The 8,941-nt window shown below is 34.9% G+C and overlaps 1 long non-coding RNA gene across 1 annotated transcript; it reads left to right on the top strand.

Moving 5' to 3' along the window:
- The first annotated feature begins 2,310 nt into the window (after positions 1-2,310).
- LOC148955961 (uncharacterized) lies at positions 2,311-7,286 on the top strand. The gene is made up of 3 exons (XR_016142124.1): positions 2,311-2,441; positions 5,143-5,329; positions 7,010-7,286. It is a non-coding gene; the product is annotated as an uncharacterized LOC148955961 (long non-coding RNA).
- The last annotated feature ends 1,655 nt before the right edge of the window (positions 7,287-8,941 follow it).

An 8,941-nucleotide genomic window follows, 5' to 3' on the forward strand; every position in this document is an offset into this window, starting at 1 on the left:
TGTATTGATCGATGGTGAGAAATGTCCCCTCCCACGGTCAGATAAAGGGTTATTAAGCCCAATAGGGCCCCAAGTTTGAATCGGCCCTGCGCTACCATTAAAATGAACACAATTTTTTTCGAAATCTTGAAATATTCTTAACAGTATCTGTAAGTGTTGCTCATGGAGAGAGCTAAATCAATGCTTGTTTTCGAGCTAAAACGCTTCAATTTGGCTGTCGTGGGGCTTACGGAAATCCGCCTTGTCGGAAGAGAGTCCGAGGATATTGGTGAAGGATATCACCTGATCTGGTCTGGTGACTCAAAATGCAAGACAAGTGGTGTAGGCCTCGTGCTGAACGCCAGAGCCAAGAGATGCCTTCTCTCCTATAAAAAAATTTCAGATAGAACACTGATGGCTCAGCTCCAGCACAAACATGAAAAATGGACAATTATTGTGTGCTATGCTCCCACCAATCCGAGTCTTGAAGAAGTGAAGGATCAGTTCTACGCAGAGCTCTTATAAACCCTGTCTAAAGTCCCACCCTACGACATTTTCACTCTACTGGGAGACCTTAACGTGACGGTAATTGACAGAGAAGGCGTGTGGAGAAATTTTCTTGGCCCTGTGACTCCAAATCTATTTAATGACAACGGACAAAGACCCCTCCAGCTCTGAAATATGCATAATCTGGTCATATCAAACACGCTCTTTCAGAGACGAGATATACACAAATACACTTGGTATAGCAACTACGACCAGACAAAGAATCATTCTTTGTCTACGTCGATTATGTTGTGATCTGGGGTCACTGGCGCTCGTCAATAACAAATTGCCGGACTTATAGGTCGACCGAGTTTGGAAACACAGACCATAGGATGGTAGTCACCAAGCTGAGGCTACGCCTGAGAGCGCAACGACAAGAAAGACGACCTCCCAAGTTAGATTTGAGTAGTCTGGCTACATCTGAGATGCAACAGAAGTATTCTCTTGATATCTCTAACCTGTTTAGCTGCCTCCAAGTTCTGAACGACCTTAAAATCTACCCTAAAAAATTTCCTGCAGAACCACCCTCCCCGCCCCTCCCAAAAATAAAATCTATATATTTTCTTCTAAAAACTACTATATGTGAAAAACGGGCAAATTACTTAACTGACAGCTCTTTTTCAAGAATTATAGGGGTCATCTCCTCCCCAAAGTTTCTGGATCTTTCAGTTATGCTGGATCAAATTGTTATCTCAAACTTTTTGGTTGGATGACTTCGGACAAAAAAAAGGCATGAAAAGGGGCTAGTTGCCCACCAATATTTTTGTCACTTAAAAAGGCGATTCAACTTTTGAATTTTGATAAATGAGCACTCCCCCGATCTTCTAGAGTAATTCATTCAGTATAATCAGCCCTGAAAAGAGAAATTAAAGCATCTGTAATCTTTCTTCTGGCCAAAAATGTAAATTTACATATTTTTGCATATAAGAGCTTGAAACTGCTATAGTTGGCTTCTGCGATATTTTGAACATGATAACATGATTTTTATCAAGATTTCTTTACTTTTGGAGGGGCTATCCCATTTCTATGAAAATCAGGCAAGTTTTCTCAGGCTATTAGTTTTTGATGGGTGAAATTAAACTAAACAAACTTTATTTATTTGGGATCAAAATAAAAATCCAATTCTTCTGATTCTTCTATTGTAATAAAAATCAGTTTTTTTAGTTTCGGTTACTATTGAGCCGAGACACTCATTACTTACAGTTCCTTCCCACAAGCTGTTTGATTAACCGACAAACATTGGAAAACACTCCCTTTGAAGGCAGGCATGGAAATTAATTTTATGGTAATCTCGTTCGGGTAAAGTCCTGTACAGTTAATGGGAAGGAGCTGGCTAGTGCTATTAGGAGCTTTTGTGGCCTAGATTGACAAAGTAATTTTTCTCATTTACCTATTGGTATTCGGACGCTGTTTCTAGACTGAATTCCCCAATAGCGAGAAAATATCTGGGGAAGGGAGCTGGAATTTCTTTGGGAGGAATTATCCGCTTTGGGAGGGGGGAATTTTCCAGGTGAATCTTATTTGAAGAAAATAATCCTAAAGAATTTTGAAGTTAATTTAAGACTGAAGGAACTTTCAACTAGTTCCTAAACGCGCCGATTGTCATATTGCCATTCCTTCAATCGTTGCCATTAAGTGTCATGAGAAAAATAAGACCTGTTTTGTTTGTTGAAGCAGTGTTGGTTGAAAATATGGCATAATGGTATGTTGTAAATTGAAGAACAATATTATATAAAAAAGGATAAAAATCTTTCAAAGCCATAGATGACGCATTGGGTGTTGAATCAGCGTTTCTGTTGCTAGGTATTTTTTACAGGGAGAGGTATCAGGCATGTCGTCTAGATTTACTGCAGCGGGAATCAAACCCTAAACCCTGTATTGGCAATTACAGCATCAATCTACTGTGATATCACAAGGTAAAACGCCAAAAAAAATAAAAAATAAAAATTAAAACTTGTTCTACAGATAAGCCTTATGTTACTGAGTCTTTAAAAAACTTATAAGAAAAAAATCAATTTTTTTAAAGCAGATCGTATTACTGAGGTTAATAGTCTAAGGAAGTTCCTTAAGAAAAAATTAAGAAAAGCAGCTTCTAATTATTATAATAATAAAGTCAAAGATATATGTTCTAACAAGCCGAAGCAATGGTACAAAAAAATTAAAGAAATATGCGGAAAAAGTCCTTCCAAAGTTGATTTTCATCTCCCTGAACCTCCTAATAAGACTGCCATCGATTTAAACTTGTACCCTGCTTCCATCATGCAAAGTCTCCCCCCTTTCACTGGCTCAAGTCCAACTTTTCCTCCCAATATTTCATTCCCCTTTATTTCTCCCTCTGATCTTATAAATAAAATTCTAAAACTTAGAAAATCAAGTATTTGTCCCTTGGACATCCTAGTTAACTTAATTAAAGCCTTTTCAGACAAAATTGCCGACCCTTTATCAAATATTTTCAACCACATCACAAAATTTGGTAAATTCCCAAGTTGCTGGAAACAAGGTTTTATAACACCTGTCTAAAAAAAACGCACCAGTCTGACTTTCGGCAACATTCGTCCTATTACACTCACTTCAGTTTTTTCCAAACTTTATGAAAGTTTCCTCTGTGACTGGCTTAGGGATATAATTTGTCCGAGTATTGACACCCGGCAGTTTGGTAACTTGAGGAAAACTTCCACCACCCATTACCTTGTGCACTTAATGCATACCACCGTAAGTAACCTTGATAAACCAAATGTTTGGCTCAACCTTGTCTTAGTTAATTGTCAAAAGCTTTTGACCTGGTTGACCACACCACCCTAATTCGTTCACTCCTGGTTAACTTTAAACTTGATCCTCTGTTAGTAAATATTGTTATATCGTTTCTTTCGAATAGATCCCAAGTTGTTAAATACAAAAATATTTTCTCTGACCCCCTCCCTATATATTGTGGAATTCCTCAAGGAACCTTATTGGGACCGCTTTTATTTCTAGTCATGATTAATGATATTGGTAGAGATTTTCCCCAAAGGTGGAAATACGCTGATGACTTGTCGATCCTTGAAGTATATGTCACAGGAATACTAAGTGACCCCCTCGAAATTCTAACCCACATTTCAGATGAAGCTATGAACCTAAACATGAAAGTAAATTCCACCAAATCAAATATAATGACTAAACATTTTTTGAAATCCACTCCCGCTTTCCTTGACCCTATCCCACCCGAAATGCTTGTGAAAAATGTTAAACTCCTTGGTGTCACAATTTCAAATAATCTTAAATGGGACGTGCGTGTTTCTAATATTGTTAAACAAGGAAACGTTTCATTATCTATGTTAAAAATTTCAAACAAATTTAATTGCCCTAAGATTCAGTCCCTCCGTGTTTATTTATCATTTATCTGGCCGCTATTAGAATATGCATGTCCAGTCTGGCATTCGTATCTTTCAAGCGAGCTTAGTGACAAAATTGAGTCGGTCCAAAAGCGTTGGCTCAGGATCATCTACAAAGAGAGCAAAATTCCATACTCCTTCCTCCTTACACCGCGTTAAAAGAAAGGAGTGTACAAATTTGTTTGCGTTTACCTAAATCCGCAATATCTAATCCTAGTGCTGAGGACATCTTTACGGATTTACATGACCCCATTAGACCCCGTCTCCTCCGCTTAGCGTCCTTGGCAATTCCAATATATTCACCTATCAATACTATTACTTAGAGGTTCTAGAAAAGTTTTATCCCCTTAATTTTGGCATACCTAAATAATCCCTGAACTATGCTCTGTATTAAAATTAACTCCTCCGTCCATTATTTTAGTCGTTGTTTATGTTCACAATAATCATGCCTAATTTTTTTTTTCTCTTTATCTTTGTCACTTTTATTTTCCCTTTTGTTGATACTTATTTATGTTAAATTTATTTTCTAACCTTTAATTTTAAATCTTTTTTCATTTAATTGTTTTCCTTTCTTTAAATGTAAATGTTTCTTTTGACAACTAATTTGGCTTGATTTTAAGTGTTTTTTTTTTATTTTATGTATTTTACCTAGAACACGATTTCGGGAATGTTTTTCTTCTTGACTGTGATTTTTTTTTATCCCTCACCCCTTCTTCTTCTATTTTTCTGTTTCTATTCTAGCCATTTGTTAAATTCTTATCGACCATTTTTATGCTTGATTGGTTCACTTTTCTTGCTGTTTTATTTGTTTCTTCGTTTTGTTTTGTCTTTTTCTTTTTGACATATGAAAAGAATTCGGCTCTATTAGAGGTTGTGATAGCCTTTGGAACATAAATATTATCTTATCTTATATAATTAATTATTATAGTATTAGTTAACTCGAATTATGCATTTAATAAATTTTTGTGTAAAAAGAGTAAAAAATTACCATGCATCATTTTTGTTGCTCTTTGTTCTATCTACAAAACCTTTTACATAATGTTGTTGGGGAAGAAACTAATAAATATACCCTCGAACTTCATTTTATTTTGTTTAGCAAAAGTAAATTTTTCTTTGTTCAACTATCAAAGAGTTTCTTATGTATTTACATTTTTCATAAAACGTACGCTGAAAGATTCTGGTTATTTTTTATGGCTCCATGGGAAGTATAAATAAGATGCAATTTGATATTTATGTATTTTTTCAGGCACCTATTCGTCCCAGTCAGCCTCAACCCTCCATCTAGTCCTCCTCTCTCAAATTTACCTTATAGAGCACCAAGTGCAACACCTGTTATCCAGTTTTACTCTGGCTTGTATAGCTTGAACGGAGTAGTTTAACAGTCTCCAATACCTCCTCATGAACAGTTTCATCCGCCTCAACCAGAATTAAAGGTAAGTGTAACCAGTTTTAATTTTAGGTGTATTTTGTTTATATATTTAATGAATTCCATTGCTTCTACGTTGTTATCTTTTGAATAATGAATAAACTTTACGCAATAGAGCTCAAAGCCGAGACTGAGGAGGAAACAGAGGCAAAAGTATTTTCTCTATGGTTTCAAATGGATTTAAAACAACAATATGATTTAGGAAAATTTTTCAAGTGTTTCTAGGATCGAACTTGAAGGAGGAATCCTCCACTCTCTACAGAAATGGCATTAGATATTCTAAGAAAACGTTTAATGAGATAAAAGCATCGCTGTTTTAAAAATTGGCTTTTTCTATAGTATTCATAAATCATTTGAGCTGAGTTGGGTGTTTTCCTTTTTATGATGTTACTATTTTGTGCTGCGTAGTTAACTAATAAGAAAACATGAATAGACTAGGAGTTTTGACAGTCATGGTTGGACAATTCGGATGCAAGCTATCGTCCACTACTCCTCCCTAGACAGAACTTATTTGATGTTTGAAAGGGAAATAGTTGAGACTGTGGAACGGAATTCAGTCCTTTATATCCCCCACTACTTCATTTAACACGTAATATGTAATCACATTATATAATTTATGTATTACATGTTTTTATGCTACAGATTTGTATATATTCTATATTTATACTTCTACTACTAACAACTCATTGCAGCACTAGGCCGCTTGAGGCCAACAGAACAATTCACGCTCCTCCTTTATCCCAATCTTTACAAAGCCTCCGTTTTTGCACACTCCCAAGAAGTTCCACTTTGAATCGGTCCCTGGAACATCCTCCCACCTCGTTCGAAAACGACCTGCTTTTTGTTTGGCCGTAGATGGTTGGCCGACAAGAACATTTTTGGCAATCTGTCATCCTTTTTCCGCAGAACGCGTCTGAGGCATCTCAACCTCTCTCTCATTGTAGCCCTAGACAGCGGGATTGAACCAGATCTTTCAAACAGGTTTGTTTTTTAAACACAGTCAGTCAGATGGGTACCAAAAATGACCAGGACAAATATTTGTATACTATATATTTATTTATTTTACGTCATTTTACGTATATAACATAAAATGACGTAAATTTTTAATCTATTATATAGATTATAAAATTTATATATTATCGTAATAATTTTTAGATACTATAAACTATGATTAAGTAGATTGTAAAAATAAGAAAGCTCAAAAACTACGGGTATTTTCTTCATTTCGACCAAACCTGCTTTAAAAAAATGTTTTTCTTTAGTGTTTTATTGTTTATTCTTTGGCATTCTCTTTTGGAGACCCCTGAGAATCTACATGAAAGCTTGTATGTGATCTTACAGGGACTGGTTTCTGAAAGAATTATGAGCCCTAAGCTTTAAGGTGTGATAGATGAGAAGATTGCGCAAATCTTCGTTCTCATTGTTTCTTTTCACGTCTGTGTTTTAGTTTATGTAAGATTATCCCTAAGGCTGTCATTATACTTTTAATATTAAGGCCCTCAAAAGTTTTGAACTTTACTGTTATTATGACCCATATTCATTGTTACATCCAACCACCTTTTTTATAGTAGGGTTGGGAAAATTTAGAAAAAGTTTTTCTTTCTAACATTCAAAAAGCATTCTCTGATAGCTAGAATTATAAAATAGTTTTGTCCTCAATTTTATTCTCACAACTCTCTTTATCTAGTTTCCAGGTGACTGGTGAAACTCTACTTGCCCACCAACTTTCACCTAAACCCAGTACAGCACTCCATACTCTGAACCTTTAAGAGAGTCATAGTTACTCCCGCCGTTAAGATACTGACCGAAACTAGAATGAAGTTCCATTACCGTTTGAGCAGAGAGAGAGAGATGACTGTTTTTTAAGTTTTGATATTATACTGCTTGCTCAAGAATACTATTTCTTGTGAATTTATTTGATTATAATAAAGCTTTTGATAGTCAGGGAACTGTTGACCTCAGTCAGACTCGTGCTGAGTTGAGTTCCTAGTGGTGCGGAATAGGTTACGATCAGACTCAATTTACATGATAATCTTCCTGCCAGAAATACTGAATAAGGTAAATTTAAAAGGCTTTCTTATTGACTATCAAAACCTTGCCAATAAACAAAATTAAGTTTCAAATTTCTGTAGCGAAAAAAAGGGAAAAGAAAAAGACGTATTCAAACATAAAATTTTCAAAAATGTTGAGTGATATCAAACTTGAGTTTGAAATTACTTCAATCCTCAATTGTTCCTCCTGTAACACATTTTCCCCTAATATCATAATTCAATATCTACAGCAATTAAAGCAAAGAGTATAAGAGACTGATAAGAGAAACTCAGATTTGCCTAAACAGGAACAACTAACGCCACCTAGTTTTGCCCAGCGAAAACAAAAAATTAGTTCTCAAAATTACTATTGACTTATATTGAATCAGAGATAATATAACCCATGTTTTTTCAGAAGGGAATAGATACATAATAAGTTTGAGTAGACTCCCAGACCTATTTTTTAGGTTTTAAAAACTTTGAAGAGACATCCCATAATAATCCATTTTAACGCAATGTCAATTCAAAATACTGAGAATAAAAGAAACTGCTTTAAATTATTTTAAAACAAAATAAAAATAAAAATTTAAGTTCCATCCAATTATTCTAAAGTCTTTAATGGAATTACATTAACAGGCCAGCCAAGGCCCGTAGATCTCATACGGCCCACCAAACGTGGAATTTCTACTTTAGAACGTGTCAAATAAGGAAGAAATATATAATATAATAAGTTTGTTAAATATAATACATAAAAAAATTGTTTAATTGTTTTATGGACAGACCAACCACGGCCCATAGATCTCATGCGACCTTCCAAATCTAGAATTTCTACTTTAGAACGTTGTTGAATAAAGAAAGATATAGGGTATTTTGGCATATTAATCAATATATTAGCTGATGAAATTTATTTTAAGACAAATTAAGCACTAAGAATCCGTATATTTCTGTGATAGAAGTAAATATTATCCAAAGCCTTTATTATTGCCTTAATTACCGCCTTATGTCTACCGCCTTAATTACCGCCTTACCTTTAATTACCGCCTTATGTTTCATGTGCGTAAATGTAGAATAAGTTGAAAACAGTATACTAAATAACAAATGAACTTTATTAGTCATTTCAATAATATTTTTAGCTTACTGGGATATGTTGCACTTTATATTGCACTAGAAGCTTTTAATTTTTACGAAGCCAATCTTAAAGCGTCCCCTAAATTCTTGTCAGCCTGTTATTCTCCTTTTCTGTGAAAGATTTTGGTCTGAAATGATCTATATATACAGTCGCACGATTGTACTGTGGTTGGAGACAAGGCTTCATTTCAAATAGATAATTAAACCCCCCCAAAAATGAGATGCATAAATTTATTTAAAGATAAGTAGCTATACGACAATAATGAGTCTTTACAGAAGGCAAGTATAGTTAAGGTCGTCAAGAGAGAGTCAGAATGATTATTAATAGACAACTATGGCTCCCTTCAACAAATTCTAATGACTCCTTCAAGGGTCATCTGGTTGGCTTGAATTATTAGACTAAATGTAGCTGAAATATTAGAAAAGGCAAGACAAGGTATATATACGAGGACAACTAGTAT

This window comes from Artemia sp. Qi Xiang Cuo, chromosome 1 (assembly GCF_049724085.1).
Source record: "Artemia sp. Qi Xiang Cuo chromosome 1, ASM4972408v1, whole genome shotgun sequence".
NCBI classification, from domain to species: domain Eukaryota; kingdom Metazoa; phylum Arthropoda; class Branchiopoda; order Anostraca; family Artemiidae; genus Artemia; species Artemia sp. Qi Xiang Cuo.